We start from the raw sequence: 27,856 nt of genomic DNA, 5'->3' as shown, positions 1-27,856 counted from the left end.
GAAAATTTTGAATGCCTGAGAGGTATAAGAGAAGAAATACAAGATTTTCATGTCGCAGCACTATTACTAAGTGGTTTACCATAAGGTTATGAAACACTTGTCACTGCACTTGATGCACGTTCAAATGATGAACCGACATTGGAATATTTTAAGGACAAGCTCGTGGATGAATATAAGCATAAAACAGAAACCATTAATAGTGACTGTGCTTCTGTCACAGAGTCTACTTTAAAGACAAAAAAATAGAAATAAAAACAGTAACATGCAACAAGAAACACGTGATTGTTTGGTGTGCAAGAAACAAGGTCATTTAAAAGCAGATTACAGAATCTGGAAAGCTAGAATGCAAAAACAAACTAAACTACAAAAGATGCACCTCATCTTTGCAGGTATGGTATGTCGGTTCAGGAGCTTCAATTTATGACAAATGACAGATATTTCTTTATTTACCTTGTCCAGAGTAAAGCAGAAAAAATCACCACAGCTAATTATTCCAGGTACTTATACAGCGCCATCAATTTACGCAGCGCTTTTATGGGCAAATAATGGAATTAGAAGGAATAGGATATGGTTTTCTTTACTGTCCTATTTCCCAGAGTGTCACCAGAAAGATAACTGTGAAAAATGTCCTTGATGGCCCTGCTCTTGAAACTAATCGTTTGTCAGTGAAGATGCACACAAAACAAGGCAATGTAGTGACCTTCCAAGATGACAGTTGTGCCATTGCAAAAGGGGATATCTTACTTGCAAAGGCTAAAATTACAGATGAACTGTATCAGCTGAACTGCAATGAGGTGGTTAATACTGCCATGGAGAAAAAACATTTAAACTTCATTCACACATGGCACAGAAGATTTGGGCACAGAAGTCCTGACGTAATAATGAAATGAACTGAGAATGGCTATGCAAGTGGAATAAAAAATAGTCCATGTGATCAAACAATGAAATGTACCAGCTGTATAAAAGGAAAAATTACAAGAAAAGCCTTTCCATAGCAAAGTAACAGCAGAGCTAAGAAACCTCTGGACTTAATTCATTCAGATCTTTACGGTCCAATGGAAAGAATGACTCCGGGAACGAAGAGGTATTTTCTCAATTTTATAGATGATTACTCCAGCTATCCTACACTGTATCTGGTTACACAACAAAAGTGAAGTACAAGAGAAACTTGAACAGTATTTGGCTCAAGTACTCATCAAATTTGGCAAAATGGTGAGTGTATTGTCCACAGACAATGGAAATGAATATACAGGTGATAACACACAGGCAAGTCAGAAAACATGGAATAATATATCAAACTACTATACCATACAACCCAAAACAAAAAGAGGTTGCAGAAAGAATGAACGGTACTCTATGTGAGAGTCGAAGAACCATGCTGTTTGCTGCAGATATGCCAACCATATACTGGGAGGAGGCAATTATGTTATCTCCAAAATCGACTACCATGAAAATCAGCTGAGAAAACCCTATATATACGGTGGAATAAAAGGGCCCCAGATTTGAACCATCTAAAAGTGTTTTGAAGCAAAGCCTATGTGCACATCCCAAAAGAAAAATGTACAAAATGTGATGCCTGCCCACAGGAAGGCGTACTTATGGTGTACAATGAATCTCAAAAGTGATAAAGCATTCTATACCAAGACAAAATAAGATAACCATCAGTAGAAGTGTAATTGTCGAAGAAACTTCAGTGTGTTCAAAATTTCATGAACTAACACAAATACCTCAAACTGAGGGAAATTCCACAACAGTGTCACATGAAGATAAGTAACAAAGTGACATAGAAATAGAAATTAATGCAGACAATCCAAATACTGTAAAAGAAGATTCCAAGCCACAAGGGGCTTCAATCAGGAAATCCACCAGAAGCAATAAAGGCATCCCAGCCTAACGTCTGTCCAATGTTTCTCATGTAGCAATAAACCAGAGCCGGATTTATGGGATGAGATGCAAAAATGTCCAACCCATGAGAAACAAAAGTAGATCAAAGCTGCTGATGAGGATTGCAGATGCTTTGACAAAACAACTTACAAGTAAAAGATTCAAAGAACTAAGATCCGAAAGGGGACTAATATAAGTAATAGTTGATGAGAGGGGTTGTTGGAATAAAGAATTCTATTTTATGCAACAACTACTGCACATCAGAATTTAGATGACAGTGTTTATAGGATTGTAGCTGTATCTATGGTATATTCTGTCTTTTCCCTAAATAAAGATCCTGTTTTCCTGTCTGCAGTTAAGCAGTCTGTTCTATAGGGCTATATACAGAATTTCTAACACTTTAAGCACATTTCCCTGATTTATTTAGTGACATTTGTTGTGTTTCAACAAGATCCCGCGAAGTGGGATAAACAGCTTCATGCCTTCCAAGTTAAAGCCGCAGCTAGCTGCAAATTAAAATGGTAAAATTAAATAAATGTATCAATGCTATAAATGGCTCTTGTCAGTGTTGCACCATGTTTATTATATTTTTTTCCCTGAATGATTACTTCTTACATTTATTAAAGCTGAACTTCAGGCAAACAGCTAAATACATAAATAAAATACATATAAGAAAACAGTTTTACCTGCCAAAGGATTTGTATTTCTGTTCACTCAGTCCTGAGATTTACAATGCGGATGGGCACTGCAGCACGACTGACTGGGCCCTTGTGCTGCTTCGGGGATTGCAAGAGGTTGACACCAAGGTACTTACACTGCTTGCATTTAGAAAAATAAATTTAGTGATGTACTGACAAATACAGATCTGCATTCATTTGTGCCTTTTATATCTGTCTGGAGTTCAGTTTCCAAGTAAGTGAATGCTGTCTCACAAAAGAAAAAGAATGCAGTCTTTGCGCTTTTATTATAATACAAAATGCTGACATTATGTATGACTAGGGTAGAGGTGTTAGGTACTGTTGTTAATAGGGCCTTTTGAGCTTGGGGTGCTGAAAGTACACTTGTTAATGACCTTCTGGTCTTGACGCTGCCTTTTGTTCACAGCTGGTCACTGCATCTTTGAAACAAAAAAAGTGCAAGAACAGTGTGCACCTAAACCATTTCACATCATATCTGTCATATACAATACACCCCCTAGTCCCATAGATGGAAATAAAGTAAGGCACACACAAGTTAGACCTATTATACCTGATTAAAACTGTCCTGCTCCTGGCTAATTTGACATATTTTACATTTTTTCCTTAGTAGTATCTCAAAGTAATATTTTCATTAAGTATATTCCTGCCAATTCTCCCTCATTAAAATGTCCTGCTGCTGGCCAGTTATACACTACTGTCTGTGATCTGTAAAATCTCAAAGCAGAACTAAACTCTCTTGATCAGCATTAACTCTTTTTAATCATTTTAAGCATTAGCAAATGGATAGGCAGGTATATTCTATTTCTTCAGATGCTTCCTGGTTTCTGGCCTAGGCCGAAATAATGTCATACATCCCAGGAGTCTTCATGGGCAATTTTATTTCTTTCATCTGGAGAAGAGGAGGAGGGGCTTTTTCAGCTAAGCACACCCTCCTGCCTGCATGCCTAAGCTAAGAGCATATGTAGTCCAATACAGTAAATGCTACGTGGATATTAAAAAGGAATTAAATAGCATTTTCAGTTTGTGGTGCTCAGATACAGTTGCGTTATGCTTTAATGAGCGTTAGCTAGAAATTGGCCAGCAGCACAACAGATTTACTGTAGCTTGAACAGGGAGCGCCACAGCAAACTACTGGCTACTTTCTATCTAACACTTGAAGCCTTCCTTTTACTGTTTGATGGAAAAGATTGCATCATTGCTAAAACGATCTGAAAAAAAAAAAAATTTATAAACCGAAACGAATTAGACTGGGTTGCTGCTGTAAGCCAAGTGTGCACTGCCACTGTAAAAATTGGACTGTTCTGTAACACCACATGCAGCTTTAATGCAATGCTGTTGCCCCAAAAGCCAAATGAAAAGGCCCCCCCCCCCGTATGGTATTCTTAAATTTTTTTTTTCCCACTGGTATCTGCTCCCTGAGGCTATACCCAGTTTTCAATGTCTTGCCAATTAGCTCAAACAATGGCTAGAATGTAATAACAGATTCACCCCTCTCCTTGTTGCTGCTAAGCTTGGGTTGGCTGAATTTCACACATGATTCGCTGAACCCTTGGCACGTCAAACATGGGTAGATTTGCCCCTGTCTTTCTTCCACTGTGGTAAAATTAAATATAATGCATTACATATATATACTGTAAACATTACCAAAAGTATTGGGACGGCTGCCTTTATACGCACAAGATTTAGAAGTGTGTCTATCAGTATGTTTGACCATTCTTCCAGAAGTGCATTTGTGTGGTCAGGCACTGATGTTTGACGAGAAGGCCTGGCTCGCAGTCTCCGCTCTAATTCATCCCAAAAGTTTTCTACCGGGTTGAGGTCAAGACTCTGTGGAGGCCAGTCAAGTTCCTCAACCCCAAACCCGGTCAGCCACGTTTTTACGGACCTTGTTTGTGAAGGATCGCAAGGTAGTGCTATACCATGCAATCTGGTGCAGGCAAATGCACTGCGTTCGGGATGTTGTTAGGAATACACTGATATCCGCAGCAGATCGCACACCCAGTGTGTTTTGAACGCAGTGAAACGCGCACGGAATACAGGTTTCCTTCAACACCTTCTGGTTGGACCGTCCCTTAAAGAAAAAATCAAGATTTACATATAACTTTAGTTGTCACATATTTACTTCCCTGAATTCTATGAAAACATATTCATTATGTCGATATCACAAAGTTAACGCATTAAAGGTAAAGCATTACTTTCAAATAAACAGTCCTTCAGTGTAAAGAAAGTAAGAAAGAAGTCTTGGTTAGAGTCTTGCTGTCCCAGTGTGACTTTCACAATCCAAAGAGGAAGAAGACCAATTCTTGTGACTGAAAGAACATACCAAACTTACCAATTCCAATTAACCACTCGCTGATCACCCTATAGCAGCAGTTTTACTGCTTTTGGGTAGCAGGCACTAATAATTATACACAGCGGGAGCCGATCAGCGAGTCCTGCGGACTCAAAGTCTGCTGGCACCTGCCGATCATTCTGCAGAGACACAGAATGGCGGTTTTCCTTTGAAAACAAGGCAGATCGCCGTTCTGACAGGAGGGAAGACATGGATCCTGTGTCTCTGCAAAGCAGAAACTAGGATCCATGTCTTCCCCTAGCCGACCAGTGCATGACGATGTATGTTGGCACAATTACACGGCTGGGCAAAAGGGCATACAGGTATATCTCCTTTTAATCGCGGCATTGTGGGCACACGCCCGCTGCGAACTCGGTGCCCGTGGGTTCCGCAGACTCGATGTCCGCCGGCTGCCCGCAATCGTGATCAAGCCACGTCACGGAAGAACTTTGTAAACAAGGCTTTTCTCCGTTCTGCCTAGTGACATGACAGGGATCCACTGCTCCTGTCCCCGGGAGCAGTGATCGCTGTCATGCCAGTGGAAGCCCATCACCCCCCCCCCACACAGTTAGAACACCTCCCTAGGACACACTTAACCTATTGATCGCCCCCTAGTGTTTAACCCCTTCCCAGCCAGTGTCATTTACACAGTAATCAGTGCATTTTTATAGCACTGATTGCTGTATAAATGACAATGGTCCCGTCCCAAAATGGTGTCAAAAGTGTCCGATGTGTCCGTCATAATGTCGCAGTCATGATAAAAATCGCAGATCGCCGCCATTACTAATAAAAAAAAATTACAATAAAAATGCTATAAATCTATCCCCTATTTTGTAAACGATATAACTTTTGTGCAAACCAATCAATATACGCTTATTGTGATTTTTTTTTACCAAAAATATGTAGAAGAATACATATTGACCTAAACTGAGAAAAAAATTATTTTTTTTTATACATTTTTGGGGGATATTTATTATAGCAAAAAGTAAAAAAATTATTGCTTTTCTTTCAAAATTGTCGCTTTTTTTTGTTTATAGCGCAAAAAATAAAAACCGCAGAGGTGATCAAATACCACCAAAAGAAAGCTCTATTTGTTGGAAAAAAGGACATCAATTTTGTTTGGGTGCAACGAAGCACGACCGCGCAATTGTCAGTTAAAGTGACGCAGTGCCATATCGCAAAAAGTGCTCTGGTCAGGAAGGGGGTAAATCCTTCCGGGGCTGAAGTGGCTACTAAAAGCACCTCCCTCACAGTAGTAAAACACTGGCTAGGCACACAGTTAACCCATTGATGAATGTCCACCACAATATCACAGTCCTGCTATAAGTTTAATAATTGTTCAGAATCCCAAAACTATACCTCTCACATGTGTACAGATAGAGATAGTGGTGCTAATATAAATAGTGTAAATTAATGAGTCAGAACTGCATGATGCCTATGATCCTCCAATTATACATACAAAAAAAAAAATGAAAAAAAATGACTTTTTAGTTTTCAACACCCAGTGAAAAGTGTCACTATAGATAATAAATTGCAAGAAATAAAAACGTAAATAATCAAGCATAACAGTTGTTTTTCAATCCTCTTGTGTTAAATCTTCTACTCTTCCACCACACCACCGTGATAGTGACACCACTCCCTCTGAAGAGCGCACTCACCAGATTGTATAGCCTCCCACTTTTGTGTTTGGCAAAACAGCAATTGAACCACACCTGGGTTGCATGTGATGAACCGTGACTCCAATCAAGCCAGCTCCATATGTGAAAAATAAATGGATAAAGTGCTCCACATAGCGTGATAACGTTTTGACAGATTTATTAAAATCACTCCAAACACACTTCAATGGTTACACTCACTTTTAAACTGAAACAAAACAGCCTTTTAACAAATCCACAGCAAGCACAGCAAGCAACAGGATCAGTGATTCAGCGGTGCACCTCGGTCACAGCGGAACTGAAGTGTAAATAGGTGTATCTCTCACCCAACCTACTAAGGCCCAGCAGTCCGATCGGTGTAGTCCTCCTCAGACAGCGGTTCTGTCTCTATCTGTACACATGTAAGAGGTATAGTTTTGGGATTCTGAACAATTATTGTATTTATTTATTTAAGTGGCAGCTTTTTTCACTGTACACTGTGTATGTACACACATTTTGTATTCATTTACACATTTTTATAGGCTTTTCACTTTCCTTTGGTGCAGTGGAGTAAGAGGGATTCAGGGGCGGTTCATTTGTATATCTCTTGCTACAAACCATCCTGCTATAAGTTGCTGATAACCACCATTACTAGTAAAAAAAATGAATAAAAATATCCCATAGTTTGTAGACGCTATAACTTTTGCGCAAACCAATCAATATACACTTATTGGGATTGTTTTTACCAAAATATGTAGCAGAATACACACAGTATTGCCCTAAATTTATGAAGAAATTAGATTGTGTCCCCTTTTTTTACTGGATATGTTTTAAAGCAGAAAGTAAAAATATTGTTTTTTTTTTTTTAAATTGTCAGTCGTATTTTGTTCATAGTGCAAAAAATAAAAAACACAGAGGTGATCAAATACACCAAAAGAAATCTCTATTTGGGGGAAAAAAAGGACATAAATTTTATTTGGGTACAGCGTCGCTGACCGCACAATGGTTATGAAGGGGGGGGGTAAATCTTCCGAAGCTAAAGTTAAGCAACAGAGATCAGCATCCCTCTATGTTTATATAAAAAAGAGAAAGAGTATTGGGACTTCATATGAGGCCATGACTAACCGTACACAGGTCTCCATCCCTATTGATTGAGATAAAAAAGGGGAAAAAATTGGGAAGGGGGAAATTGGGATTTTATATGATACACAACACTTGGGTTGAATGAATCGTCGCCCCCTCTCTCTTAGCACGCCACGTGACGTTGGTGGGGCTTTGCTGGCGGTCGGGCTGCTCCTTCATCCTTAATCCTCCCCGGTCTTCACAAGATTAGTTTGATTTTGGTTCATTTTGGTTGCCACTTTTAAATACAACTGGACTTCACTATGCATACTTTAGCCTTAGAAGCCCCACTGGACTAATACCTATCACTACATATTTGTTGAAGGGCGGTCCATCTCAGGTGATGTTCTCTTATTCCTATCCTCTTGGCCCTATTGTCGCCTGCATAGCCATCACCTCAACTCCCGGGAGGGTTGTTTTCTGCCTCCTAGTACCTCAGGCACATCATTATTATCAATACCATCCATATTCTGTACAAGCTATCCATAGATACCTCCAATGTATAGCTGCTCCTGATGAGAGGAAACAACCCACGAAACGCGTCGAGCATGTATATTTGATGCTATGCCACAGCAATCATGTGTATACTATGGGTTTAATTGTCTGAATCAATCTTATAACTACTAATGTAATTTTTTATCTTTTACCATGTTTTTTCATATATTGGGTATGTTGCTGGTTCATTATCTAATGTGTGCAACAATGTCTATCATGTTACGTGTATGGGGAGGCAGCGCTCACTGAAAAGAGCCAGACGTCAAAAAGGGTCAAATATAAGGTAGTATATTATTATATCAACTTAAGGCAAAACACAAAGTCCATAAAACACATCCAAATGCTAGTGACATAAAAATAGCAGTAGTGCACTTACTTAGATAGCCGCCAGATCCAAGGCAGCATGACATCAGCATATTGCCCCGCCCCATAGACACTGTGAGTAGGCACTGTTGTGTCACACATTTCACAGAGCCTGCCTTCTATACTACAGAGGTGCTGAGAGATGAAAGTGTATGCGGTGACCATAGATCTCCTCTGAAATTTACCTGACAAAAAAAAACTTTTGATCATAATATATAAAGATATAAAAGAAATAAACTTTACCTGTTAGTAGAAGGAAGGTATTTTGACCAACGCAGACCCTCTTACTTTAACACTGGCCTGATTTGCTTCTATTAAAACCCCTATTTTTCACTCCATATCCCAGTTTGACTAAGAAAAAAATGTGACAAAAACAGCGAAGAGTTCAAGTTTTACGATACGTTGTGTTTTCCATCTTAAGCCAAAAGCTTGTTTCAAGCATTGTTTGAGGGGGGGGGGGGGGGTGGAATTTAGCTAATGGCCCACTGGCTTTAATAATTTAGCTCATCTCTAATTTGGAGCCTCTCTGTCTGAAATTCTTTGCTGTGCTAATTTCACATCAGCAGCCTTGCTATGCATCATCATTGAACTTATTCCAGTGTCCTAAACATCGGCATTCACAATGATTCAAAGCAGCGGGAAGAAAAATGATTACAATGATTGTATGAATATCTTTAATCAAGCATGATAAACAGAAAGTCGCTGCTGAAAAAAATACAAGACAGAGAGCCGGTTTTGATGAATTGTATTTATCTTTGCAATGACAGACATCATGTTGAAAATATTTTAAAGTTTCTTCATGAGCCCATTAAGTTTGATAGAAGAATCTATGTGGTCAATTGTAATTTTTTTTGTTGAGATGTTAGGATTCCTTGCCTTTTTTGTAAGCTATATAGTTACATGCAGTATACAGTGTATATATATATATATATATATATATATATATATATACAGTATTTCCCAAAAGTGGGTACACCCCTCACATTTTTGTAAATATTTTATTATATCTTTTCATGTGACAACACTGAAGAAATAACACTTTGCTACAATGTAAAGTAGTGAGTGTACAGCTTGTATAACAGTGTACATTTGCTGTCCCCTCAAAATAACTCAACACACAGCCATTAATGTCTAAACCACTGGCAACAAAAGTGAGTACACCCCTAAGTGAAAATGTGCAAATTGGGCCAAATTAGCCATTTTGCCTCCCCGGTGTCATGTGACTCGTTAGTGTTAGCAAGGTCTCAGGTGTGAATGGGGGAGCAGGTGTGTTCAATTTGGTGTTATCGCTCTCACTCTCTCATACTGGTCACTGGAAGTTCAACATGGCACCTCATGGCAAAGAACTCTCTGAGGATCTGAAAAAAATCATTGTTGCTCTACATGAAGATGGCCTAGGTTATAAGAAGATTGCCAAGACCCTAAAACTGAGCTGCAGCATGGTGGCCAAGACCATACAGTGGTTTAACAGGACAGGTTCCACTCAGAATAGGCCTCGCCATGGTCGACCAAAGAAGTTGAGTGCACGTGCTCAGCGTCATATCCAGAGGTTGTCTTTGGGAAATAGACATATGAGTGCTGCCAGCATTGCTGCAGAGATTGAAGGGGTGGGGGGGTCAGCCTGTCAGTTCTCAGACCATATGCTGCACAATGCATCAAATTGGTCTGCATAGCTGTCATCCCAGAAGGAAGCCTCTTCTAAAGATGATGCACAAAAAAGCCTGCAGTTTGCTGAAGACAGGCAGACTAAGGACATAGATTACTGGAACCATGTCCTGTGGTCTGATGAGACCAAGACAAACTTATTTAGTTCATATGGTGTCAATCGAGTGTGGCGGCAACCAGGTGAGGAGTACAAAGACAAGTATGTTTTACCTACAGTCAAGTATGGTGGTGGGAATGTCATGGTCTGGGGCTGCATGAGTGCTGCCAGCACTGGGGAGCTACAGTTCATTGAGGGAACCATGAATGCCAACATGTACTGTGACATTCTGAAGCAGAGCCTCGCCTCCCTTCGGAGACTGGGCCGCAGGTCAGTATTCCAACATGATAACGACCCCAAACACACCTCCAAGACGACCACTGCCTTGCAAAAGAAGCTGAGGGTAAAGGTGATGGACTGGCCAAGCATGTCTCCAGACTTAAACCCTATGAATTGAGCATCTGTGCGCCATCCTCAAACCGAAGGTGGAGGAGCGCAAGGTCTCTAACATCCACCAGCTCCGTGATGTTGTTATGGAGGAGTGGAAGAGGACTCCAGTGGCAACCAGCTCTGGTCAACTCCATGCCCAAGAGGGTTAAAGCAGTGCTGGAAAATAATGGTGGCCACACAAAATATTAACACTTTGGGCCCATTTTGGACATTTTCACTTATGGATGTACTCACTTTTGTTGCCAGCAGTTTAGACATTAATGGCTGTGTGTTGAGTTATTTTGAGGGGACAGCAAATTTACACTTTCATACAAGCTGTACACTCACTACTTTACATTGTAGCAAAGTGTAATTTCTTCAGTGTTGTCACATGAAAAGATATAATAAAACATTTACAAAAATGTGAGAGGTGTACTCAAATATGTACATACATGTAATATATGTACATACCGTGTGTGTGTGTGTGTATATATATATATAATTTTTTGTGGAAAATAATAACCCACTGATGTATATATCCTCATAGTAAATTTAATCCAGGGCTCCATTGTCCACTACTATGATGCTAAACCTTGTGCTCTCACCATACTACATACAATATATAGCAATCATGTAATCCATACTTTACAATGATATAGACATTCTATCTTATTTATTTTATTTTATTTATTTATTTCAGGTACTTATATAGCGCTGCCAATTTACACAGCGCTTTACATATTCATTGTACATTCACATCAGTCCCTACCCTCAAGGAGCTTACAATCTAAGGTCCCTAACTCACATTCATACATACTAGGGACAATTTAGACAGGATCCAATTAACCTACCAGCATGTCTTTGGAGTGTGGGAGGAAACCAGAGTACCCGGAGGAAACCCACGCAGGCACAGGGAGAACATGCAAACTCCAGGCAGGTAGTGTTGTGGTTGGGATTTGAACCAGCGACCCTTCTTACTGCTAGGCGAGAGTGCTACCCACTAGACCACTGTGCCGCCTATCTTTATGTAGTGCTACCCTTAAGGGAGCCACTGTATAGGATGGGTCTTCTGTTCCGTGACTCGACCTTCTCAAGAAGGTCACTGGATTGGATGGGTCTTCTGTTCTGTGACTCGACCTTCTCAAGAACCTCAGCCCCTCTGACACTCAAGGCTGAGTGTACAAATATACAATATCACAGAAATTCGGTGAAAGTAATATTTAGTGCCCAATATAAGTGCTATATGAAAGTAAACAGGCACCAAACCAGGTAGTAAAGGCAAATTGCATATATTAACATAGACTAAAGAATGATCTGAGGCATACACCGTGATCCACCTCCATCCTGAAATATTTCACATAAAACAGTGTAGATGACTTCTGCTGGGCTATCTCCCAAGGTGTAAGTTTTTTATAATATTTTTTTTATTGATTTTTTTCTCAGATTTCTATACATAAAAAAACACAAAAACAAAGGCTGAAAAAACAAGAAAAACAAACAGAAAAAAAAAAAAAAAAAAATGAAAGAAAAAGTACAGCAGATACACACAAGCTATTAAGCATGTATATCCTGACAGTCAACCTCTAAGATATGATAGATCATATTATGTAAACAAGAGCATAACTTAATTTCAGAATATCTCTATCATGTCAGTAATAATAAAAAAAGGGTGGGGAAAAAAGAGGACAGCATAGGTACTACTACATTTCTGAAATAATAATGATAAAGAAATACAGTACATTCTTTGGATTATCAAAATCCAATTATTTGTAAATACACTCACCCACTGCCTGGGGAGGGGTATATAAAGCAATGAAACGGAACGCCCAGCACTCAACAGCAGTTACCTCCATGATGGAATATAAGAAAATATTAATAGGGTGCAACAGTCAAATAATGCCTACACCTGTGGGGAGTAATAGATCCACGTAGCCCATGTTTTATAAAATTTGTTGTGTTTCCCTTTACAACTATAAACCCATTGTTCTGCCTCCATAATCATATCCATCTCCAAGCTCCAGTCAGATAAAGTAGGGCAGTGTTGCCAACCACCCGTAGATTTACAGGCAGCCCATAAATTAGAGCCCATAAAGATGGCCACAAACCGACCAGTCAACTGCGCATGTGGCATTCCGAAGCTGGCCGGGCTCGGGAGAGCTCATACACGCTTGGCTGGGTGGCACGTGCGCAGTAACACAATGACTCCGCCTGGCGCGATTTTTAAATGGAAAGTAGAGGCTGCGGGCATCATTCGTTCTCAGCGCGGGGGTGCCTGCGAGTGTGTAGGGCTTCAGGACGGGGCAGGTGGCTTACACAAAGTGCAGACATGCTGCTGGACTTCCATGCCACCTTTAATCTCCATAGGGATGTCATGATACCATGGATTGTGAGCTCCTGGTAATGACACTTCATTTATTTATCACAGGGCATGCCTTCTGCAGAGGGTGGGAGTGATGAGTACAGGATGGACAGCACTTGTACCTTCCTATGAGGAGCCATAACATTATGACCAGTGCCAGTCGTCAAACACAGGGCCACAGCCAAGGAGGAGGAGAGGGCAGGCCAGTCAGTCACACATGTGAGTGAGTCAGTGAGAGCCTGACTGAGGATGATAAAAAGATGGCAGAGGAGGACACTGATGTTCCTTGCCCTATGGAGAGGTGAAAGGGGCACAGGAGGACACTGTCACATTGATGTGATTGTGGACTGGAGGGGTGAAAGGGGCACAGAAGAATAGTAGGATACTGATGTGAAGAGTGATATGAAGGGATAAGAGGAGGAAACTACCATGTCCGCAGCCTCTCTCCGCCTCCTGTGTCATGCCTGCAGCCTCTGTCCACCTCCTGTGTCATGCCTGCAGCCTCTATCCACCTCCTGTGTCATGTCCGCAGCCTCTGTCCACCTCCTATGTCATGTCTGCAGCCTCTGTCCACCCCCTGTGTCATGTCCGCAGCCTCTTTCCACCTCCTGTGTTATGTCCGCAGCCTCTGTCCACCCGCTGTGTCCACCTCCTGGGTCATGTCCGCAGCCTCTGTCCACCTCCTGTGTCATGTCCGCAGCCTCTGTCCACCCACTGTGTCCACCTCCTGTGTCATGTCCGCAGCATCTGTCCACCTCCTGTGTCATGTCCGCAGCATCTGTCCACCTCCTGTGTCATGTCCGCAGCATCTGTCCACCTCCTGTGTCATGTCAGCAGCTTCTGTCCACCTTCTGTATCAGTTTGGAGGAGGAATCAAGAGTGGGATGGGGGTCATCATGGGAGGAGTCAGACGTTTGTGGAGAGGAGACCATAGGATAAAACCCAGAGCCGCCAACCTGGAACCGTCTGACTGAGTCCTGCTCGATGCACCTGAGAGGAGGTCAGTGACAGCGCCACAAGGCCAGTCTGGGGGGGGGGGGGGCGAGTTTCTGATGTAAGGGGGGAGTGAATACAATAATGTATGGGGGCACTGATACAAAGGTTCCCCCTCTATATTAGTAACCCCCTTTCACTGTAAGGGGGAATCCTGCAGACTCTGATGTAAGGGGGAATCCTACAGACTCTGATGTAAGGGGGAACTCTGTGCTGGCTGGGTTATAGTAACCTGATCTTCATGTAAATGGAGAAATATGTTTTTTGACTTTTATTTAGCTTAAACACATTGCTAATAGCACTAGCTACATGTTTATGGTTTAAATATTGATATTTGCACTGTTTAGCACTGAAAACTGGCATTGTAGGTACTTTTTTTGCAGTGACAGTAAAAAATGCGGCTCTGTCAGTAAATTCCATGTGTTTTTTTTTTTGCCAGTAAAAAATTGGTGCTGTTTGTAAATTTTGGCGTCCTGACAGTAAATTTCACTTTGTGTGGTTGGCAACACTGAAGTAGGGCATATACCGCTCTTCCAGAAAAGAGGTATAAGACCTTTAGCTGCAGTTAAAGAAAAAAGGTAAAACGCTATTCTTCTACACTTTAACTGAGACTGAGGTGTTATAAAGTAATATTTGTAGAGGATCTTTGAGAATTGGGAAAGGAAATATTCTGTTTACCCATATTAGAATGCAATCCCAGTTTTACATAATTGAAGTTTTTTTTATTCAATTCCTTCTCCCATTCTCTCCAAAAAGTTATTCTGGGATATTTAACAACAGAAGTTGATATATGTTTCATAGAAGATGTGTTTTTTTTTTTTTTTTTTTTTATACTCACATTTTGTTCCCAGGTGGTCAGTGAGTATGCTGGTTGGGGTGGGGTATCAAGAGTTTAAAAAAAGTGTAGTAAGCACATGACAGCTTATGGTAGTGTCTGCTTATGCAGAGCTGACACAGCCAGCTATCCTCAATGGCGGTCAGATGTAAACGGACTGCCTTTCCATGTACATCCGACTGTCATCTGATCCGCCAGACAGATAGCAGATAGCATCGGATGTCAGCAGGTGTAGACGGACACATGCCCATTTACATCCACCGCTCCATAGAGGGCAATGGATGGTCGGAATTTGTCCATCTAAGAAAACTGATAGGCAAACCCGATCGGTCCACTTGTGTGAAAGAGGACTTATAGTAATGTAGCACACCCCCTAAGGAGCCGCAAGTGTAAAGGGATCCCCCACCTTGCACAGCCAGGCATACCGCATTTTCACAGCACAGTTGAGGCAAGGAACAGCCCAGTACTCTGTTTTGTATTTTTATTAGGGGGGGGTTCAACTTGGATAGGGAGAAGGTTAATATGGGATGCCCACTTGACTTTAGTAGAACTTTTCAGGGACAACTTCTGTACAGCTATTTACCCTCCTCAGCTTCCTCCAGCACAACACTTGCGTGAAGCACTACTGCTCTCAGGACTAGCTGGCACTGTTATATTGGCAGCAGATGCCCTTTACAGGCAGGGACCGTGGGCCCCTTGTTTGTGTAGCAAAGTCCTAGTGCCCAGCTATCCTTCTGTGGCTACTGATCCCAGCACCACCTCTTCAGGCACTGCCAGCCCACCTGGCTGCAACTGCCCCTTTCTCCAGCTCTCTTGGCTAAACTTCCACAGTCCTCCCAGACTGACTCTGCATCCATCTCAGACTGCTTCCAACAAGTCCTCCCAGGCTGCCTCTCAGTTCTCCCCAACTGTAACACTCACCAGTCCACTTGGCTGTCTTCTTCCCTGGAGATTGATCTCCTCCTGCTGTCCTCACACCTGCTCACATGCCACTGGCCAAGACACCTCTGTGTTGCACTGTGTCTGTGCCGCACTTGAGCTCCCAGACTCAAGGTCACCCTCCCCAGACTAGGGGGTTACCCTCAAAGGTCTCCGACAGTCTCCTAACACTCCATCTTCCACCTTCCATCTTCCACCCAAACTCCACTGCCCCAGCTGGGCTAATCCTGAGTATTTGAGGGGGCCTGCCCCCTGCCAACCCATATGTTGGGGATTGGACAGGGCCCCTATAAATACCCCAGGTGGTTCCTTCTCACTTCCACTCCCATTCTTCTAGAATCTTCTCTAAGTTTCTAAAGTGGGGGGGGGGGGGGGTATCAGAGATGCTGCCTGTGAGTCATACCAGCCTCCCTGAGTCATGCACCCTGACCCAGATAAAACAAACACAGGCTTGGCTGCCAACCAAGCCTGAACATTTTACCTACACTAACCACAAAAAATCTTGCACTCTTGCACACTAGCTAGGGGGTGCTACAGTAAACACACAGGAGTCTATTCATAAAAACATTTGCATAGCATTTGAATGAAACTGCTGGTACATTTGTTCTGTGTGAATGGGGCAAGATTGAATGTCCTCTTTCTAACAAGTCAAATGCTGTTCATTCAGAAATGCTTTTTGCCTGTGATCTTAAGCTCCATCTAGTGACCATAATATGGTCTTATCCTGAACCTCTCTGGTCCATTCTTTTACGAATTAAAATATTCCACTTGCATAAATACATCCCCAACACCTTGTTTGTGGCTTTTCAAATACTTCTATTGGTTTTTATAATTTTATAATATTGGAGGCTTTTTACCTCCAATTAGAATACTGCGATCCCCTCTGTAATACACTGGTATACCATGATTCAAATTAATATACCAAAGTTTTCACTAGCCAATTCCTGTATGGATTACACATGAGATAATGATTTGATGAAAGAGGATGTCATAGCCTCAAAAGTGATATAGTTAACATACAGCTAGTAGTAGTTAGTCACATTCAACTGGACATTGTTCTGCAATGCTATAGTATTGTAAAATCCATGAATGACATTCCAGCATATTGACTTGTATATGCATAAACACAAGTATAGGCGCTTCAACACAGAGATCATAAAAGTCCCAATACAAATCTGCTAGTAATTGACAATATAGTCCATCTGGCATACACAGGCAAATCAGCTATGTAGTGGTATTATTGGGAGATGAAAAAAAATGTTCACAGGAAGCACACAAGGCTTCCATCAATTAAGGGAAGAAACCATATTCCAAGGAGCTGAAAAAAGCACAAGTGGAGAGGCGCCTCTGGGTGCAGTCGTTTTTTAAAAATCAATTTAATAGACAACATAGGATCAACTCACATGTAGTATAATAATAAAAAGCATGGTATCAGAAAGTCGAGATGACGTTCCCACATCCTGTGACAAGATCCGTGCTGTGTATGATGACCGGGGATCTTCCGAATGATGTAAATGCCGGCTCCGGAAGAAGCGGCCTCAGAACAAGGCTTGGAACACAGTGGATGGCTGGCAGCAGGAGGACGACGTCATCAAAAATGCTAATCGCAGTCTCCGATCAACTTGTTGACCACTTGTGCTTTTTGACTTGTATATGCAACCATGTGCTGAAAACTATTTTGGTAAACAGCTAACTTATGATGGAATTTTAATGTCAGCTTGAGCTTTTCCCATACTAGACTTAGTTACAGGTTTACTTTGCTGTACGGGCCCTAAAAAAGCAGATACTTACCTATTGCCAATATATGACATACTCCCCCAACTACAGGGAAAGGAATCTGAAGGTATCTGTAGACATGAGATGATTGCTGGTGAAGCCTCCAATAAGGGACAAGCTTAGGGTCTTAAAAAATGAACGTCCATATTCACTTCTAGACTGAAGCGGCTGTAGCTGTCCCAGTCTAAGCCCGAGAACTGAGTGATCACATGACCGCTGATCATGCAATTCTCGGTCTGCTCAGGGCAGATCGCTGTGACTGTTAGTCACCACCCTCTGCTCTGCTCCTATAGGTACTCATTGTCCAGTGTGCAGCTGATGTCACCAATGTGGAGCAAAATGAAGGATAGTGTGCAATTTCTCACTACTGGTCCATATCCATTATTCCTCCGAATTGCTGTACATCCAAAGGGAGAAGTCACTGTCCTGCAGTAATGTAGGTGTTAAGACATAGCCATGGCTGACATGGTACATCTCCGGCTCATTGGCATGTACTCCAAATCACCAACACAAGGGTCCATGCTCTGGGGGATGTCCCCCTGATGCCTATGTGTTCCATCCCGCTTACTTCATGACTTTCTGAGGCTTCCTCCAGTGTCCACGGCCAGGTGGAGAAATTACACACTATCTTTTTTTTGCTCCTTCCACTAGCCATTAGCAGTATTGGCCGCATGCAGGCCGGACATACTGCATTTAGGGACGTGGAGCCTGATACACATGATTACCAGTGGATAAGCATAAATCTCACCAAGGACCCTAATTTAATGTCAGTCCGAGAGGACTATGGACAGAGCCCAATATCTTGGGGAGGGAATGAGGGAGGGGGGCTTCTTTCACTGGAATTGTTAAAAATGTATATATATACGATATGTTCCATTAAAGTAATAAATATTTTTGTATTAGCCTATAGCAGGTGTCAGATCCATAATTAGTTTGTTTTGGTTTGCAATTGAGCTTTGGAGACACCTCCCCAAAGACATTTGGGTGAAGGCCTGCAATTTTTATTTAGTTATTCCCTGCCATGTAAGCAACTTTTGTAATCCAAACAAGCTTTGGCCATAATTCTCTTTTAACGTGAACCTGTTTCTGCTGAGTGTTTTGCTGTTAGCATGTTTATACTGTATATTTTCTTTATTCATTTCTTATGCTCATGACTAAAAAACACTAATTTCCTTTTTTAACATTGTTATAGTTAAGTAGATATAAAATGTTACATAGGAATATTGCATATTTACCACTTGCAGCCAGTAGATACTCATGAGCCTATTGTCCACCACTAGTCCTATGTCCTATTGTCCACCACTAAATCATTTATAAAGGCAGTAATTTTACTTCCTACTATTTACAGAAATGAATGTGTCACACACACCCCCTCCCTTACCAAGCTTAGATTGCCTGTATGAATTTTCAGTTAGACAGAGGCAGTCAAAAAGTAAGTAGACAGTGCAATACTTTCATATAAGGAAGTCCTATTATTTCTGCCAACTTCCATGCAATCACTCTGTATAAACTTTCAAAAACATTAAAATAAAATCGAGCAAAAGTTTCCATTTAAAGTTTGCAAGACATTGTGCTGACACTCCTATTAGAAAGAGCGTCTTGTGAGTCATGTCACCACCGAGCTTTGTGAGCCTGCAATTCTGTGACAGCGCTCTCTTCACTTTCAAAACTTTGAGAACTTAAGCAAGCCTATTCTGTCATCCTGGATGTGTACATTTCAATTTGTCTATTTTTTTTTTTCTCCCGTCTACCGACATAGCCAAATAGGTTGGCCCAATCAACCCTCACAGATAGCTGAGCACGGTTTGATCTAGGTCGATACGCGGCACCTTTGTCAGGGAGCGTACTGCAGGCAGAGCATGGAACAAAGTCTTCTAATTAGGGAGATTTACAGTCTGATGAAAAAGTTACTGTTTGAAGCATCTGATTTCCACAAAGCCTGTAATATTATCAGGACTCTGACACGCTGCTGAATAATGTAAACTCGCCGCAGTTGGAAGATGACATCCAACTCTTTGCTTGCTGGTCCCTTATTAAATGTGTTACAAAAGTTACAATTAAATGACTCCAAGTACATGACCTATCTCATTTAGGATATGTTTACATGAGCTTTTGGGATCAGTTATGGTTGGTTTGAGATCAATTTGTGCTTTGCTTTTACATTTCCATACAAGTCACAGGGAACAAAGAACAAAGGCACATGCATATAAACACCTAGGGGGTCTGTATATACAACATTAACTTTGTGAGTGTCTAATGATTTGCGCAGAAGTCACAAATAAAACCTTTACTGTTTGTAGTGTGTGTAATGTCAGTTTCTATGCAAATGTTTCCAGCATTTGATCCTAAGAGAAAATAGCCAACACGACATTCGACCATAAGGCCCGGTTCACACCTATGCATTTTTTAGTGCGTTTTCAGTTTTGCAGAAACACACTACAATCCATTTAACATGGTTTCCTATGGGTCATGTTCACATCTATGCGTTTTTTGAAAAGGGCCAGGGACTTTTTTCTGGTTTTTGGTTCCATAGACGTCAATGTATTGAAAAATGCAAAATGCAACCTGCATAGGTGTGAACCAGGCCTAAGAGTTAAAGAGTTAATTTACTTTTTCAGAAAAAATGGAAAGGTGAAATAACACAGTACACCCTTCCCACTGACCCCCTGCTGTACTTAAAGAGGAACTGCAGTCTGCTCACATAATTTGTAATAAAAACATATTTGCCATTCTGAAGCTTCCCTCCAACCACTTTGCATATTATTTTTTATATACTGTAATTCTGTACTTGCCAAATATGCTGCAGAAATCTCCCTCCACTGAGTCTGGCTGCAGCTATTTTAACTGTGGGCAGGTGAAGCTGCTGCCTGTTCACTTCCTGGATTTACACAGACACACAGAGGCACACCTCCAGCTCTGCAGCCCTGCAGCTTTCATTGGCCCTCTTATGACTCATCCCCCCTCCCTTCCTCGCAAACTCTCGAGAGAGTGAGAGAGAGAGCTATACATGATGTCATAAGCCTAGGCTTTTTACCAGACAGGAAACAAGAAGTGGGCTATATAAGGTATTTGCTGGCAGAAAAAAAAAATGTTTTACTATATAAAGTTAAAACAACAAGGGCAGAAAATGTAATAGATGGAAAGATGAAAAATGACTGAAGGTCCGTTTTAAAGTATAACTAAAGTCAAACGTTTTTTTTTTTGTTTTGGATGGAGTGGAGAGGGATTAGAATCTCCTCAGTTTTTTTGTGGTCTGTGTCCCGTTTTAGGAGATTCATCCTCTCTGTGTCCTGTTTACTGTTATCATTAAAAGTGAAAGTAAAAAAACAAATTTTGGGTTGTCCCCAAAAAAGTAATAGAGTGGAAATCTTTCAATGGGGACACTAGTTCTGGTGACCTGGGGGTCCCCTAACGGTTTCCCTTAATTTGCAGGGATTTCCTCTCACTTCCTGTTTGGCTATGGGACAGGAAGTGAAGGGAAATATCCCCAAAGGGGCACAGATGGTGAAAAAAAAAATCTGGAGTTATAACCCTTGCTTGCTCTATCCAAAATGAAAAAAAAAATTCCCTATAGTTCTACTTTAACCACTTAAAGACCAGCCGCTGCAGTTGTACTGCGGCAGGTTGGTTCTCCTGGATGAATCGCTGTCATTGTATGTCAGCCGATTTAAGAGCTTTTGGCTTGACGCCAGAGCTGATGCGCGTGGCCGGTGGCCTCGATGTCTGCCGGCCACCCGTGATCGCTCCTGAGAGAGACAGAACGGGCATCTATCAATGTGAACAGACAGATCTCCGTTCTGTCGGGGAAGTACAGAGTGATTGTCTGTTCCTAGTGATTAGGAGCAGCGATCTCTCTCCTCCTCCAGTAAGTACACTCCCCCTACAGTTAAAAACACCTCCCATACAGAACACTTAAGCCCTTGATTGCCCCCTAGTGTTAACCCCTTCCCTGTCAGTGAAATTTATACAGTAATCAGTGGCTAGTTTTAGCTCTGATCGCTGTATAAATGTCACTGGTCCCAAAAAAGTGTCAAAAGTGTCCGATCTGTCCGCCACAATGTTGCAGTCCTGCTAAAAATGGCTGATCACCGCCATTACTAGTAAAAAAAAAAAAGTACAATAAAAATGCCATCAATCTATCCCCTATTTTGTAGACGCTATAACTTTTGCGCAAACCAATCAATATATGCTTATTGCGATTTTTTTTTACCAAAAATATGTAGAAGAATACATATTGGCCTAAACTGAAGAAGAAAGTAGTTTTTTCACAATTTTTCGGGGGATATTTATTACAGCAAAAAGTAAAAAATATTGTTTTTTTTTCAAAATTATCGGTCTTTTTTTGTTTACAGCGCAAAAAACAAACCTCAGAGGTGATCAAATACCACCAAAAGAAAGCTCTATATGTGGGGAAAAAAAGGACAAAAATTTTGTTTGGGTACAGCATCGTACGACCGCGCAATTGTCAGTTAAAGCAACGCAGTGCCGCATCTCAAAAAATGGCCTGGTCATTAAGGGGGCAAATCCTTCCGGTCCTTAACTAGTTAAAGTGTTACTAAACCCACAACCATAAAATCAGTCTGTATACATACCTCCCAACTTTTAGTTCAATCTCAGTTTATTGTACCAAAAATGCAAAAAAGGACATTATTCCATTACAGATAAAAACAAAGATCATAGAATAAGCGTTTGTAGAGATCTACAAACATCTAGATATAGTTGATATCACAGAAGAAAGAGTGAAAACTGTTAATTAACATGTTTATGATTTTAAATTCTAATTCTAAGGTATGCTGTAGAGATCAATAAGGTGTAAAATATATTGTTGATACTTTTTCAAGCTATAAGCAAGGAATCAAAAAGAAAGATAATAAAGATTGCAGGGTTGTGTATTCGATATAAAAAGCAAGAGAGAAGGAGACCTATATGCTCCATCAAGGTCCAGAAGGAGTGTGTGGTGTCTCCTGTGGCCCAAGTGAGAAACTCAGGAGAGTAGAGTAACATGAAGTCCAGGTTAGCAAAAACTGTTACCTCCCAACTTTTGGAGATGGGAATGAGGGACATCTATTAGCAAAAGTATGTAGACATAGGAAACCCCTCTGTCACGCCCCTTTAAAGGAAAATCACACACAAAAAAATGATTAGTTAAAGCCACATGTGCTTTTTTTACCACTATTATTCCTTTATACTGGTTTTCAAAATATAAAAATGCAACAATTTAGAAATTGGATGAAAGGTTTAGCACTGGGAAACACTTTTTGAAAGATAAAAAGTGCATTTTATATGCAACTATATAGATCAGATCAAAATGAGGGACAAATGAGGAGGAAAGAGGGACAGAGGGACTTTGTTCCAAATCAGAGACAGTCCCTCTAAATCAGGGACAGTCCCTCTAAATCAGGGACAGTTGGGAGCTATGTGTATATGCAGTAAAACATGCTTGTTATACTCACTATGGAACCTAAGGGATTAATCCTCTGCATTGTGTAAAAAGGCTGTTTGATCCTGTCTCCTCTGATCATCTCCTTCCACTGTCCCAAATCCATCTGCTGATATTTTCAGAGCTACGGGACAAGCTGCACATGCTCGGTTTGGGGTGTATTGCTAGAGAGTTTTTTATTTCTTGGGAGAGTGCACAGGGCCAATCAGCACCGTCCAGACATACAGCCCTGTCCAGACATAGAGGGTCCTTCATTCTCATAGGACAATCATGGGAGGATGAAAACTTCTCCTACAAGCTTTAACCAGATACTCAGAGAAGTCACAAGGCTGCTCTAACGGCTAATGAAAAAAGGTATTTAGCAGTTTATATTTACTTCAATAATTTCATTCCCATGTTCTGTGTAACACTTTAAAGAACAATTGATCAATAGAGAAAATAGTCTAACATTATAAGCTAAACAACATTCAACAGTAAGAGTAAAACACTCATCCAGAGAAAATAGCCTATCACTATAGGCTACGAGCATTTGACCATAAGAATTAAAGAACACTTGACCAATAGAGGAAATAGCCTAACACTATAGGCTAAGAATATGTTGCCATAAGAGTTAAAGGATAAATTAACCATTCTGAACATGTTACCCATATTCAGGGATCAGGGTGTAAAATGTAACATGTTTGTAACATGTTACAAATGGACTGACCTCTGCTCTTACAGATAGCAGGGATCTTCTCCTACCCCCCCCCCCTCCCCCGCTAGCTGGGACAATTAAGAAAAAACCCTGGCTCTGTCCACACGGCCACTTCACTCATTTAAAGTCCTCTGTGAATGGAAAACTACAAATGCCAACTGCCTCTGCAGTTGTCGGCTGTGGAGGCCTGTGGTAGTTCATTCATAACTCCTGTCAGATTGTATCTGCTTGCATTATGATGTACGGGCACACAGATACACTGATGTGAAAAAAGTCCTTATGATGAATATTTCATATATCAAGTTCAAGTGAGTAAAGGAACTTAAATAAAAGATTCCACCACCAAGTATTTGTGCAGAACTTCCAACAAAATGGTATTTCCCACCCAGTGAGCAGGGATGCTTAGATGGAGTGGACCACCTGCCGGTATTACCAGGATGGTCAAACAAGCAGGCAGAATATCCCTCTGCAGGGTGTACAATGGGAACTCCTCTGAGATATCTCCAGTATGGAACCAGACCTTCTCTGTAAGCACACTCAGACAGACCACAGCAGCAACAATGCAGCCAAATAATGATCAGGAGAGAAAGGAACTCCAATAGTGTGATACCATACCAATTTATTGAAAAATAAATTGGGCTACTTACAAGGTTAAAAACGTCAATCTCGCATGTAAAAAGCAAATTTGCAGGCAAACTTTTCAGATATGAACACCCACACTTCCGGGTCACATGGGTCGCGATGGCATCAGCTCGTAGCAAATTTGCTTTTTACATGCGATCTACAGTCTATTTATATCGCTCAGTCATAAAGAAAGGCCTAGGCTTAGCTTCCTCACCTCCAATGACTCTAGGTGTCAGGGGCATATCAGTGGCCGTCGGGCTAATATGCGTGCACGCAGGTGCACAAAGGGCCTTTCCAGGGCAGTTCCGCTTAACTCTCCACCAGGGGGGCGCCGGAGTGCTCCCGCGTGTGCCCGTACGCGCGTTCGCGAGTGCGCGCCCGTGCGCGCGCCCGTTCGCGCTAGCGCTGTTTTGGCGCCAAGGGCCCTTTAAAAGAATGTCAGATGCTGCTGTCAGGTGCTGTTCGTCTGCAGCTCTGCACCTGAGTTCCTGTATCCTGCTTGTGTTGTATTGCTAGTGACCCGGCTCCGTCTGACCATTCTCCAGTCTCCTATCCGACCCGGCCTGCCTGACCTTGCTTATATCTTGTGACCCGTTGCCAAACTCCTGCCTGCCTGACTATTCTTGGATCATCCCTCTTGCTATTTACTTGCCTGATATCCTGCCAAAACGGACTGTCTGACCTTGCCTTGCCTGTGTCCTGTGACGCTGCTTCCAGCCTGTTCTGCCAAGCCTCAGATCCTGCTGCTGCCTTATCATCCACCTGCCTGCCTGCCGGCCTGCACCAGCCTACCTGCATCCGCAGCTCAGCCATCCCTGAGGGACGTCCTTCCAGTTCCAGTATCTGCTTCTGCTGGAACCTGCATCAGGCCCTCCTACCCACTGTGCTCAAGAGACCACTGTTCCCACTTCCAGTGGCTCCTGAACCAGCGTTTAAGAGGTCTCCTTCTACCAGTCGGGCTCAACTACCAGGTACCTAACACTATTCAACTTAGCCACTATCTTTATTTGGTAAGTCATTGTTGCCTTAGGCGGCTCATTTATTGAGGAAAGCTACAGTTTATGTTGGTTCAGTTTAAATTTAAGATAGTACTCTTACCGTATTCATTGAAGCTTTATAATAGTGTGAGTTGCAAGGTGTTTCTCATTGCTATACTCTGTTTATATGAGCAATTTTGGTCAATACACCTTCTTACCTTACCGCAAGGTCTGAAATCTAATTTCAGGATGACCCTAAAACTCTCATTGTTACCTATTGACATGTATACTTGAGGTGTCAGTGGAGCTAACAGAGTAAGAACAGAGGATTCAGTTCTACCAGCCTCTCCTGCTGGATGGCGCTACACCAACATGGAGTTGACTGAGATGTGAAAATTGTACCTGATAGTTCTTGGTTCATGTCTATTTAGACTAAACCTTTGAAACTTCCTTTGAAACAATAGATTTGAATTATTCTACATTCTGCAATTGATAAGGGTTGATGTTTTCTATACCAATAAAGTTCAGCTGAGCATTAGCTTTTTTTTTAAATCCGGAGCACACCTTAGCTATTACTATGTAAAACAGAATTTGTATTCATTTCTAAGGTAAGCTGAATATAATACAAGGCAGAAAGAGAAATGGTATGCATGATTTTTTATTATCAAGAGGTTTTCTTTGTGTGTTTGTTAGGTATATATGGGGGAATTGATCAACTAGAAAGATGTGCCAGTGGAGGGTATCATCCCTATAGTAAATATATTGCAGCAAAAGGTAGGTAGTAGGTTTTTAAATACCCCTCCAGTGATCACACAAGTACACTTATGTAAGAAAAAATATGTACAACATTAAATTTCAGCAATAAAATATTAAAAAACACTTGTCAAATTGTGATGGCTTGCATACTGATTCCAGCAAAACATTATCCACTATAAACATGTATAGCTGTTTGTCAAGATGAGGAACTAGAGTCAACGCGTCACGGAAATGACCGCTTTTTCAGGACCTTTTAAATGTACATGATCATACAAGTGGATTCTTTTTCAGAGATTTCAATTTTGTCAGGGCTGGGCCCAGCCCCTCCTTCTCAAAGCTGACCGCTCAGCTGTCGGCTAATTGCCAGCTCCTATCTCTCCACAGTGACCCCCTTGTTGATGATATCCTGCTCGTCAGTCCTACCTACTTAAGCTGTCCAGCCCAGATGATCTCTGCCTTCACCTTGGTCAAATCTCTAGAGACGCTCTCCTGTTTTCCAGTTAAATACTTGCTTGGCTGACATTCCTTCTGGCTCCAGATCCTGCTTGCTGTTCTACTACGCTCATCTCTGGCTGCCTGACGTTTTGGCTTGTCTGACTATCCGTTCCGGTTCCTGAACTCTGGCTATGTTTTGACTATGTTTACTCTGTTTACCTTTTTATTATTATTAACCACTTGCTGACCAGCCGCTGTCATTATATGGTGGCAGGCTGGAACAATCATGCAAACCGTTGTAGCTGTACATTGGCTCCTTTAAGCAGGAAACAGGTGCGCGCGTGTGCCCGCTACATTGTGGGGGTGCCGATGCTCGTGGTGACTGCCGGCCACGTGCGATCATGGGTATGAGAGGCAGAACAGGGATGTGTGTGTGTAAACATTGATTGAAAAATCAATGATTGAAAATCTGTGGGGTGATCTGAAGAGGGCTGTGCACAGGAGATGCCCTCGCAATCTGACAGGTTTGGAGTGTTTTTGCAAAGAAGAGTGGGCAAATATTGCCAAGTCAAGATGTGCCATGCTGATAGACTCATACCCAAAAAGACTGATAAGGGTAATAAAAAAATTTGTAATAAAATCGAAAGGTGCTTCAACAAAGTATTAGTTTAAGGGTGTGCACACTTATTTTTTTTTTTAGTTTTTTATTTTTACTTCCCTCCACCTAAAATATTTCAGTTTGTTTTTAAATTGAGTTGTACAGTTTATAGGTCACATTAAAGGTGGAAAAAGTTCTGCAATGATTTCTCTTTGTCTCATTCTTTTACATTACAGAAACCTGACATTTTAACAGGGGTGTGTAGACTTTTTACATCCACTGTATATATAGCAGTAAAGATTTTAATTTAAGTCCCACCTCCTAGCAATTTTTTAAATAATTCCCCACCAGGGGTTACAAATATTAACCTCCCTGGCAGTATGATTATGTCAGATTTTTGATACTGTAAGCAGTACAATTGTTTTGCATGGAAATTTGGTGTTTTATATTGTAGGCCTGTAATTTTTAGGAATACTTAAATCTGTCCAAACAAAAGTATAGTAGACATCCCGGGTATGATAAAGTTTGAAACACAAAATCATAAATTATAATATAATAAATAACTATAAATAATAACAAATAATAATAATAAATTTTATTCAATACATTTCAGTCAATAATATATTCAAATTAAAAACACAGAAATATTTTTTGTCCAAACAAGGGTGCAATATTACTAGTCATATTGCTTCAGTAAACATCCCGGGTATGAAAAATGTTGACTTTTGCACAAAGTCTGACGTCACAATCAGGACAATGGAACCTGGTTTC

The sequence above is a fragment of the Aquarana catesbeiana genome, linkage group LG05 (genome assembly GCF_042186555.1).
Source record: "Aquarana catesbeiana isolate 2022-GZ linkage group LG05, ASM4218655v1, whole genome shotgun sequence".
Taxonomy (NCBI): Eukaryota; Metazoa; Chordata; class Amphibia; order Anura; family Ranidae; genus Aquarana; species Aquarana catesbeiana.
This window is presented reverse-complemented; position numbering follows the sequence as displayed.